Here is a 15,541-nt window from a genome sequence, read left to right on the forward strand (position 1 = left end):
GAAACTCCTACTTGAACATTATTTAAAAAAAAAAATTTTTTTTTTACTAATTTATTTTATTACAACTATTGATGATATTCTTTATTTCAGGGGGTTTAGATGCATATTTATGCATATTTATACTTTTACAATTTTATATTATATTTTCAGTGTTAAGTGGTTGTATTTGGGGGCGAATGGAGTTAATCCTATCTTGAACAAGGTTCTAGAACCAATTAGATTCGTTATAGCATACCACTGTATGTGTGTATATATATATATATATATATATATATATATATATATATATATATATATATATATATATATATATATATATATATATATATATATATATATATATATATATATATATATATATATATATATATATATATATATATATACAACAAAATATATGTACAAAAAATAAATGTTAAATGAATTATTTATGGTGCATTAGGGTACTGGTCACTTCAGACACAAAGACGGGCTATAAATACCCCATCTCCCCCTCTTCTTGCAGCTGCCAATGGGAAGCGTCTTGGTAATTAAATTTGATCTTTATTTTCATTGTCTAATATATCATGTATCAAAGTAATATTACTAAAAATTGTGTAGGTAGTAGGCAGCTACCAAACAGGTAGATACTACCGCCTGGGAAGATATTGGAAGCATAATGTGTTGTCTAATGGTAGACCCTGCTGCCATATAGCATCACGAAAATTGTGACCAAGTCCCAGGTTCAGCGCTGACCTGACTTTCTGCCTCATTTACACACAATTGCAGTTTGAATTGTTCCTCTAACTTTGACAACACAACATACATACAGTATATTATTTCTAACTTTTGATCTTTTTTTTACTTTTTGTATTTATTTATGGTTAGTTATTTAAAATAAGGCCAATTCACTTCAAGTAATGGCATCAAATGTTACCAGCTGGTGTAGTGTAAACACTAGTGACGTCACTTAAGCGTCTGTATTTAACTGTCAGTAGTTTCAAGAATTAATGCAGTCATTTACTGAATATTCCTTGTAAAAAAATAAATTTTAAATTAATTATTTATAGGAGATAAGTATTATTATCAGTAAATATACCGATATGCATTACTGACCACCTCCACGGCTAAAAATAGCCCAATCTCGCGGTCACTTTCCCTTTCTTGTCTCCTCACTGGCAAATGGGGGGGGCGTGGGGAGGGGTGTGTGATGATAGCTGTGTTTATTACAGGGGTATAATTCTCTTTTACGGTATGTTAGACAGGTTTATAATACATTTTTATTATTTTAATATACCGGTAATCTTAATTTGAATCCAGCTTGCCAAACGTAAGTTTCAGTATAAAATAATTAGTGGTAAGACCTTGTGAGTGGCTTACGATGTTTCCATCACCACTCTTGACACACTAAACCACAATATTTAAGAGGTAAGAATTTTATACTTGGTGGCTTAGACGACCCCCTAACTTTGGGCAGATTTTTTTAATGTTCAAATTCCGTCTTATAAGCCGAGATATACGGTATGTCAAATTCTGTTTAAATAACTAAGTACAATTGCTGGGGGGGCAGCACCCACCAGATGTTACGTGGTGTGAAAAATTCAGTCATACCCAAATTAGAAGGACAGTTTACGGCGAGACTTAGTCAGACTCAGTCACTATGGAGGCAACAATCACCCACATACTCCTTAAACTGAAGGAGCTTGATAGCTTCTTGGCATGCCCAGGGGATGGAATGGAGCTACTTAGGTCCTTCCCAACATTATGTGACTTATCTTTCAAGCTTAACATCCCACTACTTACATCTGCTGCTTGTGAGCATCTGTTTAGTCACGTTGGGCTTAATATTTATTATTTAATTAATTTACTACACCCCAGGGGGGGACAAGCCAATTCACAAGACCATGCAGTCAGACACTAATGCATTGGTAATCTGTCTCGCAGGACACGCTATGACTTGTGATATGGAGACAATATTGATATGATATAAGGACAATGGGAATTAGCACCACCAAAGTGTGGGTAGCGTACAAGAATTAAATCTAAATTATTACGAATAAGTAGGTGGTGACATATAGTGGTTAGTGACTCGCACTGTTGTAGAAGGTCCCTGACAGTGGGACAGTCAGGCAATACAGTACTGTAGTGTTGAGGGGTGTAAGCATTGGAATACTGTAGTTACAGTTTACAGGAAGATAAGTGTGGGTCATCCCTCACCTCAGATACATGCCAGTAGAGACTCAGCCATTTTCTAAACACTAGAGTTATTTATTAGAGTCCAAAAAATGCCCTCCGAGACGTAATTCATTATTTCCATAAAAACGTTCGGGTTACCATTTAGTAATCCGACAATATTATTGGAAAGTTCGGGATAAGTCCTCGGGTGTGGGTAGGCACCCGAAAGACTTATCCCGGCTGTTCAAACTAGTTATATATGAATAGAAAAAGTCTCTGAGATAATAAAGAAAACAAGTATTTAAATGTCCTAATAATAGGTTCTGATGGAAATGTACCGTATTTTTTTCGGCTTGAAAGACGCACTTTTTATGACAAATATACAGTTGTACCCCACTTAACGCGGTCAATTGAACCCAGAGGGTCCCGCGTTAAGTGAAATCCGCGTTAAGTGAACAACAGAACATATGGGATTAATTCCAATAGAAACCGGCCCGACCCCCAAACTCCACTTTTTGAAGGCACATACCTATGTTGTAGTAAAAATAACATCTTAATTTTATGATGGTACATGCACACAATTAATACTTAAGAGAAATAGAGAAATACAGTCGCCAAGTTAATGTCCATTCAAATAATGGACTCAACTCCCTCCCCCTCTCACACTACACAGCCGGCTAACAGATGGTCGGTCGGTCCCTCCCTCCCCCCCCCCCCACCCCCCACCAACCGTCCCAAGGAGATGTGTGGGATAACCTCAAACTAAAGTTAGGAAAATATAATTGACATTGCTGGATTCCTTGTAAGACCAGGAATATTTTGAATATAAATGTCATATATTTTGCACAAAAGATAACATAGTTACCTAGAGAAAAATTTTTATCTAAAAATTGTAAGTTTAAAGCAAAATATATGATGTTTATATTCAAAATGATCACCAAATTATAAGAATTCCAGCAATGTAAATTATATTCTGACCGGGTAATTTGTATGAATTTTATGAGCTAAAACAAATATCTTCAGTTAATAAAAAAAAATAATAATTCTTCACAGGGTAACAGATGGTCGGTTGGTCCCTCCCTCCCCCCCACCCCCCACCAACCGTCCCAAGGAGATGTGTGGGATAACCACTAAATTTTAATAAATAATACCTCAAACTAAAGTTAGGATAATATAATTGACATTGCTGGATTCCTTGTAAGACCAGGAATATTTTGAATATAAATGTCATATATTTTGCACAAAAGATACCATAGTTACCTAGAGAAAAATTGTTATCTAAAAATTGTAAGTTTAAAGCAAAATATATGATGTTTATATTCAAAATGATCACCAAATTATAAGAATTCTAGCAATGTAAATTATATTCTGGCCTGGTAATTTGTATGAATTTTATGAGCTAAAACAGGCAGTCAGGCAGGGTGGCGGGTGGGGCAAATCTAAAAATAGCGTCTCGGACACTCACCGCGTATATGTTGAAAAAATCCGCGTTAAGTGAAAGTTCAGCTTTGGCAAGGCACCGCGTATATGCGAAAACGCGTTAAGTGAAACCGCGTTAGGCGGGGTAAAACTGTATACCTTGAAAATTACCGAGCGTCTTCCAGGACGCTAGTTTAGTTGTAGCAGAGGTTTTCTTTGGGTCAACTGAAATCAGCCCCTTACAAAGACTGTTACCTCATTACAGTACTTAACAATTACAAGTATTCTCTATAAAGTACTATAAAACTATTGATTTAACTAATATTGTTGATATACAGTCGGCCCTTAACATACACGGGGGTTAGGTAACAGAGATACCCGTGAATGTTAAGAATCCATGTATTTTTGCTGCCCTCCCCTAAAAACACCCCTGGCCCCCCATGTCCTCATTTACCGTATATACCTGTGTGTAGTTCGAGTTTTTAAGACCAAATTTTTTGGCAAAAAATTGGGGGTCGACCTCTTAACGGGTAATAGCTTCGGTAGGTTGTAAAATATTTACCAGTAACTACCAGTAAACAATGGAAACGACGCACCACCAGCTGTGAGTGTCGGTACAATTGCCAGGGCAGATCTCTTGCGTCATCATAGCAAGCCCAAAGTAGCCAAATGCATGGTATGGTAGCACAGGACGATGTAAAACATAAAGTATTCATTTTTTAAAGTTTATTTATAGATACATAAATTTTTGTTCATTACATTTGAAACATCAATCTTTGTTAATTAAATTTGAAACAAAAGAAAACTACGATACCGTATTTCTAAATACCGGGTATTTTCATTAAAATATTACATCACAAGTATATTTTACCTTAACTGTGACTGAATGAATATATTCTCAGAAATAAATATGGAAATGTAATATTTTTGCTGAAATGACATACGTATTACAGTGGAAAGTGGGATAAAATCATGACGAAAACAATGACTTTCACTTTCTTTCGTTGTTCAAAAGATTTTACCGTAATCGCTTTTCGAATGATTTTCAGTTAAAATACTGTTGTATTACAATAATATTCTATCCTAATTCACTTGAATAAATACTACGATACCATATTTCTGAATATTTTCATAAAAATCCATCAAAATCATGTTCCTTGTCATCGTCTTCAGCACCAAAGAGCTCCTCCCAGTCTTCTCCTTGAACAGGGCTAGAGGGTACGTGTTTTTCGAATTGTTTTCAGTTAAAAAACTGTTACATCACATGTATATTTTACCTAAACTGCACCTGAATGAATATATTCTCAGAAATAAATAGTAGTTTTGCTGAAACGTGATGTATTTCAATGTAAAATAGGATAAAATACATGACGAAAATAAAAGACTTTACCTTGCCTTCCGATGTTCAAGAGATGTTACTCGTTTTTTTAATAGTTTTCGGTTAAAATAATGTTATATTACAATGATATTCTATTCATACTGTGCTTGATATACTACATTCACGGAAATGTAATATTTTTGCTGAAATAACGTACGTTTTACAGTGGAAAGTGGGATAAAATCGTGACGAAAACAATGACTTTCGCTTTCTTTTGTTCAAAAGATGTTACCGTAATCGCTTTTCGAATGTTTTTCAGTTAAAAAACTGTTGCATCAGAAGCGAATTAGTATAGAATATTATTGTAATACAACAGTTTTTAACTGAAAACCATTCGAAAAGCGATTACGGTAACATCTTTTGAACGAAAGAAAGCGATAGTCATTGCTTTCGTCACTTTCCACTGTAATACGTACGTCATTTCAGCAAAAATATTACATTTCCATAATCTCAGAAATAAATAGTAGTTTTGCTGAAACGTAATGTATTTCAATGTAAATTAGGATAAACTACATGAAAACAAAAGACTTTACCTAACCTTCCAATGTTCAAGATATGTTACATGTTTTTTTAATAGTTTTCGGTTAAAATACTGTTATATTAGTGATATTCTATTCATACTGTGCTTGATATAATACATTCACAGAAATGTAATATTTTTGCAACTACAATGCTGATGTCAACACAAGGGTGGTTACAGCGAGACTGACTGACTGAGGGAGCGCGGGAACGCGGGGTGGCGCGGTCGATGTGTGTGTGTGTGTGTGTGTGTGTGTGTGTGTGTGTGTGTGTGTGTGTGTCGCGCACGATTTGAATAATGTATATTCCTTTCAATTTATATTCCTCCAGCGGCAATCCGAGTATTTGCAAATCCATGTAAGTTAAACCAGTGTATGTTAAGGGCCGACAGTATTGCAAAAAAAATAAATAAATAAACCCTTGCTGCTGTGTGGTTTGTTTACTAATGGCAGTGGTGCGGCAGCGCCATCTATTGAGGAGTCACTAAAGGTTGTCTGCTGGTCTCAAAGCGCAGGAATGTTTATTTCTTTATACGTAGGCTCTCATATTTGGACACCTATTTACAGTAGGCTCTCATATTTGGACATTCATTTAGACTGTAAAAACTTCGCAAAATTAAAATCTCCCAAATTTAAATACAACCTCCTATGGAGAAAATTAATTTGAGTCTGATACTTTCGATGTTTGGCTAAATTTTGCCTTATTTACCCTACTTTTTGGGTGAATTACTACCTACTACAAAAATAAGATAAAGTTAAATAAAAACTAAAAACATCACAGAAAAAGTTTTTGTTCTACAGTGAGTTCTGCTATAACGCTTGTTTTGACAACACGAATTGGATCTAACGCGATTTATGAACAGAGGAACAATATTTGTATAACGCGAACGCTTGTTTTCTGTAACGCAATTTTTGCTTACTATTTCTCTAATTTTGTGGTATTAACTGTGAATATGGTAAAGAAGAATATCTCCAAGAAGCGTTCTGGTGATCGCATTCCGTGTGATGATCGTAAAAGAAAGGCTATAACACTTGAAGAGAAGCTCGATGTTATCAACCTCAAAATCACCCTTCTCCCCCATCAAGTTATATTCATATATTTTCAAGGTAAACTGTTACATTTACTGTATGATTTCATTATTAGATATGAATGTAACATTTATTTAGACTGTGCTATCCTTTGTGTTAGGCTAACTACTAAATTTTTTTCGATTTTGAGTAGTAATCTGCACCTAACCCTATTTTCTCCATAAGCCCTGTTATTTCTATTACGAGAATTTCTATAACACGATGTTTTACAAGAACACAACTATCGCGTTATAGCAGAACTGACTGTACGTCTTCAGCTAGAGTTGAACCTGATGGCAACTTCATCATCCAAGTAAAAACACACACAACAACATTGGCTGTCTTTATGTTTTGCACTTTACCACCAGTGGTGGGTAGAAATTTTTCTTTTTTAAATTCAGAAACATTAATTAAAATATATATGAACAGTAAATAAGTGTTGCTTTCATATTCTTATGTAGAGTAATGACGATATGTTTACACGTGCTCACTTACATACGCGATCTCACTTTTTTCTTTACCATTAATGGTTAGCTACTTCCAATGTTCCATTTATTAACATTAAATAACATTACTTAAAACAACATTTTAATTTTTTTTACATTAATTTTACTACAGCTACAACCGGGGTCTTATTTTCTTCAGTTTTATATGTAGAACCAATCAGTCACTGGTTTTTTAAACAACGAAAACAATGCCGTCTCGTCTCCTCATGTGTTTTAATATTCTGCGTATTATTAATGAATTGTATTGTTCATTTTGCACACATGAACATTAATTAAATAAAAAAGAAATTAAGTAATAAAAAAGAATGAGTCTTTTGTACATAAGAGAAATTACACTGTATTGTGTAGTTTTTTTTTTTTTGGGTGAATTACTACTTGTAATAAAGCAACATTCTAATAAACCAGGATTTGAAGATGAATAAAATGCTTTTGACTGTTTTCCTGGACATGATATTTAGAGATTTACAGTTTTTTATATTTTTATTGTTTGCTTGCCAAAATTTTTAATTCAACTGATTTTTACCGAGTTTTTCTTTTACTTTTTTTTTGTTTTTAAATAAAGATTTTTTGTTTTATTTAGGCATTGATATACATGTTTACATTTGCTTACCTTCTACTGTTGCAAAATATTTCCCGTCATTGTCATACCGACAAAAACAAGAGAAAGAATGTAAACACTACAGCCCACTAGATGTGGAGGTGACCAGGTGTATAAAATGAGTGCTGTATTAAAGATTTTACCTTCTTATACAGATTTTTTTTTAAATTGATGAAAATGATGACTGATAAGCAGTTCTAAGTGATGGTATTCAAAGAGGTGTGTGTGCTTGTGCCAAAAGGGCTGTATAATTATCAAGCAACGGTTTCACTGGTGTAGATAGTAAACAGCTACCAAACAGGGAGGTACTACTGCCTGGGAAGATAGTGGTAGACCCTGCTGCCATATGGCATCACGAAAATTGTGACCAAGTCCCAGGTTGCTGATCTGACTTTCTGCCTCATTTACACACAATTGCAGGGTCTCAATTGTTTCACTGATCCAATGTGGGTCAGTGACCTGTGCCCAGGTGGGCTAATGCCCATAAAAAAAAAAAAAAAAAAATCCTAGAATTTAATTTCCAAAATCAGGGTGCGTCTTCCACGATGCAGCGTCTTCCACGATGCAGCGTCTTCCAAGCCGAAAAATATGGGAGGGGGGGAGTATATATTTTTAAGAGACCACCGTGTACCCCCGTGATGTTTTACCTTCAACACCGAAGATTTTTCGTCTCCCCATCGCCATTCTCCAATTTTATCAAGCATTCCATTCCTCCAATCATCCTCTTATAGCTTCCAGTATGGTAAGTATCGCACTTTTGTATGTGACATAAATATGTAATGCCATTTCATTTTGCCAATATTTTATACAGGAAATATCTAAGATGAGCCAAACATACTTGGTTGATTGCTATGGTAATAGTTTACAGCAAGTGTCACCTGTGAGCCACATTGATAATTATCTTGGAAAAAATTTCCCCTGCTATACAGTAGAAGTAAAGCCTCCGATAACAGCGGTTCGACCAACAACTTTTCATATTTAAAACCCTAGTTAATTTAGGACCCAATTCAATTTCGTCCTTATTTTATTTGTATTTACGACCAAAATATAAAAAAAATAAAATAAAATTACATTTTCATATAAATAATAACTAAATCCTGATATGTACAGTGGTCCTTCGGTTAACGAAATTTCAGTTAACGAATTACCTTCCATAAGAATCTTCATTTCGGTTAACGAAATCCATACAAATTCCTCTCAACATGTTTTTGCTTGCTAACCAGCTGGAATATTAGTCCGCCAATATAGTAATCGATTCTAGGGCTTAAATTCGTTACCATTTGAGTAAATATCAAGAAGGTTGTACTATTCAATAATTTTCCAAGTTTTATATTAAAAATTTTGGTCATTTTAACAATTATTTAACATAATTGGAGCACAGGAAACTAGTTTTTGATGCTCCCAAGAGTCACTTGACTCACCAACAAATGCGTCAGTTTGTATCTCTGGTCAGTGGAGGTAACATCTTGCCTGTGGCTCTTTTGAACATAAACTATTTTTACGTTTTTACAGTACAATTATTGGTCATTCTGAAATTTATTTTACATATTGAAAATATATAGTGCAGTGCAGTGTTGATTTAAAGAAAATAATCTTTATTTACAGCAATTAAACTTAAAATTTTAGTGTTGAAATTGAATCCAGCATGGGTCCAAAGAAATCTAGATAGGCGATTTCAAACCAGGTAAAACAGGAAATAATAAAGAAACATAAACAGGGCATTAGAACAAATGTGCTTAGTAAAGACTATGGCATGTCGGCATCAACTGTGTCGACAATTCTTGCACAGAAAGACAAGTTCAAGGAAGTGAAAGTGAGAGACAAATCTACCAGAGTGTTTAAAGGTAGATCCTTACTTGCAGAAACAGAGGTTAAATCTCATTTGGATTAAGGAAAAACAATTGAAAGGTGATTCAATTTCGAGAATTTATTTGTGAAAGAGCCAGAGAAATTTACGAACATTTGAAGGAAGAGCAACCTGGTTCTTCTGGCACAGAGTTTGAAGAGTTTAGGGCAAGCAAGGGTTGGTTTGAAAAATTTAAGAAAAGAAGTGACATTTTCAGTGTTATTAGGCATGGTGAGGCTGCCAGTACAGATAAAGAAGGAGCAGCAAAATTTGTAGTGGACTTTAAAGAACTGGTGGAGGAAGAAAATTATCTTCCAAAGCAAGTGTTCAAAGGGGATGAATCTGGGCTGTTCTGGAAGAAAATGCCCAAAAGGACATTCATCACCAGAGATGAAGCCTCTTTACCTGGGCATAAACCCATGAAAGACCATCTCACTCTATTGCTTGGTGCCAATGTTTCAGGGGATTTCCGACTGAAGCCTATGCTTGTCTACCAATCTGACAATCCCAGGGTGTTCAAGCAACAAAAAGTGGTAAGAGGACAGCCTGCAGTTTATTGGAAGTTCAACCGTAAGGCATGGGTGACAAGACAGCTCTTTAATGAATGGGCTGTTGAGGTGTTTTAACCTTCTGTGAAGAGCTACCTAACCACCAATAAACTCCCTTTAAAGGCTCTTCTCCTGATGGATAATGCTCCTGGTCATGACCCTGAACTTGCCAGCACTTTGGAGGCTTGATTGACTTTGTCAAACTGTTGTTTTTGCCTCCCAACACTACTTCAATAATACAGCCAATGGACCAGAATCTGATCAGCAACTTTAAGAAGCTGCACATGAAGAAAATGTTCAGGATGTGTCATCAAGGTACTTCCACTGATCCAACACTGGCACAGTTCTGGAAGACACAATTTAACATCCTGGAGGCTGTAAAATTGATTGTCTCATCATGGCGAGAAGTGTCCAATAAATCCCTCAATTCTGCATGGAAAGCACTGTGGCCATCAGCAGTCCATGATTTTGAGGGATTTGAGGAAGAAGCAGAATTGGACAAGGAGATTGTGTCCATTGCTCAGTCAATGGGCCTCAAAGTGGAGGAGGATGATGTAGAAGAGCTTGTGAGGTCTCATGAGCAGGAACTTATTCCTGAAGACTTGCAGCAACTGGATGAGATGTTAGAAGCTGACAGTGGTGAGGAGGAAAGGGAAAGTGATGACCATATGTCTTCTTCAGATTTGAAGGATGTTGTTCACTACTGGAAGAAGTTCAGGAAACTGGCTTCAAGGCACCCAGATGTGGAAACAACAGAACCTATTTTGTGTAATGTTGAGGACACAGTGGTCTCCTTCTTCAAAAATCAGTTAATGATGAGGAGGAGAGATGCCCCACAAACAAAATTTGACAGTTTCTTCTCTAAGAGGCAGCAGGCGAATGATGCTACCCCTCAGCCTTCCACTTCAAAAAAGAGAGAGGATTTTCCTGCTGGAGAATCTGTCAGTCCAGAGGTTCCTGACATCTTCATGGAAGGTGACTCGCCTTCCAAGAAGCAGTAAAATGCTTCTCCTCCACCCCTCCCCCCCCTTCTTTCTCTTCTCCCTTCTCCTCCTCCACCTCCCACTTAAAATTCACATCAGCATCATCAAAGTGTACTTTAAGTGTACTTTACTGCATTATCTTTTTTACTTTAGGTAATTTTTGGTGAGCTGGAACCAATTACCCAAAATCCCATTGAAACAATGGTTTCGGTTAATGAAATTTTTGGTTAACGAACAACCTTCTGGAACGAATTGTGTTTGTTAACCGAGGGACCACTGTATTATAAAAAAAAAATTATTGTAAAAAAAAATGAAGAGCGCCTTGTGCAAAGAAGCTGCCTGGTTAATGAGTGGTAAACAACAGTCTGAACTTGGTGGGCCTTTTATTTTCACACATCTGGAACAGGGAGAAAAACTTTCTCGTAAGTTTCTTACAGCATTTTTTGCATCCCTATTCAACAAGAACAAGAGAGCAAGTGATGGTAGTGTTGGTTCAAAAGCTAATACAAAGTGTATAAGCTTAGCCGAGAAACTAGATGTGTTAAAACGATATGAAAAAGGTGACGGTCTATGGACATTATATGGAGCAAGCAATGAACATATTTTCTGAAGTGGATCCATTTACAGAACAAAGCATTAAAATTTAAATAAATGCAAATGACCTCTACATAAAGATGTATAATGAGAAAAGAAAGCAGCTGTGCAAGGTTCTTTCGACAGCTTTATTATTCGAAGGCCTAAACCATCAACTTCAGCTACACCATCAAATTCAGCATCATAAGCAGCTTCAACATCAACTTCAGGTTCAGTAACAGTTTCAGCAACAACTTTATGGAAACCTACAGCTTCAGCCAGAGTTGAACCTGATGACTTCGTCATCTGAGTAAAAACTCGCACAATATTCATTGGCTGTCCTTATGTTTTAGACTTTACCACCATTGGTGAGTAGAATTTTTGTTTTACATTCATAAATATTATTTGAAACATATATGAACAGCAAATAAGTGTTGCTTTCATATTCATATGTAGAGAAATGACGATACAGTGGGGTATGCTATAACGAACGGATCCTACTACGAATATTCCTATAATGAACGGTTTTACCTATAAAATTGAGAATGCTATAACAAACGCAACTCATACAACAAACGCGGATGAATACGGGACTATTTCGCCTGGCGCATGAATATTGTTGTACCGCGACCCACAACAAGAGCGTCAGGCGCCATCTTTGTCTCATTGTGTAGCCAGTGCACCATTGTTATTGTTGAAATTTCGTCTTTTGATGTGGAAATTGAGTTATTTGTATAAATATTTTGTTATACAAGTGTACAATTGTGACAATGAATCGTCCAAAGCGAGTGAGAAAGCTCATAACTCTTGAAACTAAGAAAGAAATCATAAAGAAATGTGAGGATGGAACAAGCATTGCGAAACTTAGTGATGAGTATGGGATCGCTAAATCGACTATATGTATGATTTTAAAGAATAAAGAGGAATTAAAAACAGTGCAAGTGGCAAAGGGAATCTCTAGACTTAGCAAAGCAAGGTGTAATGTGATTGAGGAGATGGAAAATTTACTCTTAGTGTGGATAAAGGAGAAAGAAATGGCAGGTGATAGCATTAGTGAAGCTATAATTTGTGAGTAGGCCAGACAATTGTTTGAGGACCTTAAAGCCAAGACTCCCAGTGCAAGTGATAGTGCTGTGCCAGTGTTTAGGGGTACCAAGGGGTGGTTTACTGGTTTCAGAAGGAGAAATAAAATACATAGTGTTGTGAGACATGGTGATGCTGCTAGTGCAGATGAGGAAGCAGCTAAGGAACACCATGACATTTTTTTGAATATTATTAAAGAGGGAGGCTTTGTTTCTCAGCAGGTATTCAACTGTGATGAAACTGGACTTTTTTGGAAAAATATGCCTCGCCGTACATACATTACCAAGGAGGAAACTTCTGTCCCTGGCCATAAGCCAATGAAAGACAGGCTTACCCTCCTTCTTTGTGCTGATGCTTCTGGTGACTGCAAAATAAAGCCACTCCTTGTGTACCACGCAGAAAACCCCAGAGCTTTCAAAAAAATTAGGAAGACCCGCCTTGGTGTTGTGGCGGTCAAACCCAAAGGCTTGGGTGACCAGGAATTTATTCTCTGAGTGGGTGATTGAGGTGTTTGGACCCAGTGTTCGGGAATACCTCAGGGAGAATAATCTTCCACTGAAAGCTTTGTTGGTGATGGACAATGCACCAGCCCACCCTCCTAATTTGATGGTTGAATTGCCAGAGGAGTTCAACTTCATCACTGTGCACTTCTTGCCACCCAATACAACACCTCTCATCCAGCCCATGGATCAACAGGTAATTTCTAACTTTAAGAAGCTGTACACAAAGGCACTGTTTAGAAAATGTTTTGCGTCCACTTCTTCCAGTGATGTTAGCTTGAAGGAATTTTGGAAGAGTCACTTCAATATAGCAGACGCTGTATTTTTAATTACCTCAGCCTGGAAAGAGGTTACTGTGAGGTGTCTTTGTGCTGCTTGGAGGCCATGGTGGCCTGAATGTGTCCTTCAAAGAGACTTTGAAGGCTTCGAAGAGTTAGAAGAAGAGGCTGTTGTTCATGAAATTGTGTCTCTGGGCAATTCCATGGGCCTGGAAGTGGATGATGATGATGTTGAGGAGTTGGTGGAAGAGCACAGTAAGGAATTGTCCACTGAGGAGCTGCTTGAGCTTCACAAAGAGGAAAATGAGACACTGAAGCGGAGCTTAACTTCTGAGGAGTCAGGGGAGGAGGAGGACAAGGAGGAAAGCCGCATCATTCCAGCCAAAGATCTCAAGGATGCGTTCTTTTGCTGGAGCAAACTGTCCAAGCTTGCTGAGGATTATCATCCTGATGTTGGTTCTGTGCAAAAGGCCATCAGTGTGTTCAATGACAATGTTATGAACCACTTTTGGAAGGTCCAGAAATCAAGGTTGAAGCAGCCAACCCTGGATTCCTTCTTTACAAAGGTAACAAAAGAACCTACAGACAAAGTGCCTGTGAGACAGTCACCAAAGAGGGCTAGGAAGGATGACTCCTCTCCTTCCACCTCTTCTCCATAATTCTCTCCTCCCCCCTCCTACCCTCCTCCCCCTCTGCCTCCTGTCCTGCATGCTGAACAACACTAAGGTAAGATAAAGTACCGTATTTTTTACATTTTCCACAGAATTTTTTCAGTGTTAAGTGGTTGTATTTGGGGGCCTGGAACGGATTAATCCTATAACGAACGAGGTTCTAGAACAAATTACATTCGTTATAGCATACCCCACTGTATATTTTTACATGTACGTACGCACTTACTGTTCATACATTGGCGTTCCCAATCGTCTCGCTATATTTCTTTACCATTAGTGGTAAGCTACTTCCAGTGTTCCATTTATTAACATTAAATAACATTACTTAAAACATACATACATACATACAGGTATTAAATTTTTTTAATCAAGTTCACTGCAGCTACAACCAGGGTCCAATTTTCTTCAGTTTCTTATGTAGAACCATCGTCACTCACGAAAACAATGCCATCTTGTCTCCTCGTGTGTTTTAATATTCTATGTATTATTAATCAATTGTATTGTTTATTTCACATATATAAACATTAATTCAATCAAATACATACTTAGTAATAAACAATAATGAATCTTTTGTACATATTCTTAAGATAAATGACTTTCCTTGAATGCGCACGTACAGGGGTCCCTCGGTTAACGAACGGTTTGATTAACAAAATTTCGGTTAACGAATTACCTCCCATAAGGATCTTCAATTCGGTTAATGAACAAAACTTCGATTAACGAAATCCTTACGACAAACACGTTTTGTTGTAAGCATCAGCTGATGGGCTAGTCTGCCAATTCAGTAATCTGTTCCATGTTTACATTCATTTCCAGTAGAGTTAATATCAAGAAATTTGTGCTCTTTAATATTTGTGCATTTTTTATATTAAAATTATTAGTCATTTTAAAATTTAGTTAACATATTGATAATATATGCAGTACAGAGAACTAGTTTTTTTTGCGCCCATCAGCCGCTTGCCTCACACACCAGGCGCAGTGTGGCTTTGTTTACAGTGGAGTGAAAATCGATTTTGTTGGTGTCTTGAATATTTTTGCCTTTTTACATTAAAATTATTGGTCATTCTGAAATTTAAATTTAATTAACATATTGATAATATATAGCGCAGTGCTGTGTTGATTTAATTAAAATAATCTTGAATTACACCTAATGAATTAAAAATTTTATTGGTGAAATTACTGCATCAAACATGGGACCCTGAAAGGTGATTTCTCCTCCATCCCCACTTCCTTCTCTTCTCCCTTCTCCTCCACCCCCCACTTCTAATTCCCATCATTATCATCAACCAGGAACCTCCTTTATACACACCTCAAAGTAAGTGTACTTTACTGCATTTTTTTTTACTTTGTATGTACTTTTCTGTGAGCTGGAACCAATTACCCAACATCCCATTGAAACAATGGATTCGGTTAACGAA

The 15,541-nt window shown here is 36.6% G+C and overlaps 1 protein-coding gene across 1 annotated transcript in view; it reads right to left on the reverse strand.

Annotated features, from left to right (window-relative positions):
- Window positions 1–11,388: 11,388 nt before the first annotated feature.
- Window positions 11,389–15,541, reverse strand: part of LOC121880310 (cytochrome c oxidase assembly factor 5-like) — a 111,548-nt gene continuing 107,395 nt past the window's right edge. Inside the window, exon 5 of the mRNA XM_042387470.1 lies at window positions 11,389–11,415. The gene's annotated coding sequence lies outside the window, so the exon portion shown is untranslated. The remainder of the gene's footprint in view (window positions 11,416–15,541) is intronic.

This window comes from Homarus americanus, unplaced genomic scaffold (assembly GCF_018991925.1).
Source record: "Homarus americanus isolate GMGI-L3 unplaced genomic scaffold, GMGI_Hamer_2.0 scaffold20930, whole genome shotgun sequence".
NCBI lineage: Eukaryota > Metazoa > Arthropoda > Malacostraca > Decapoda > Nephropidae > Homarus > Homarus americanus.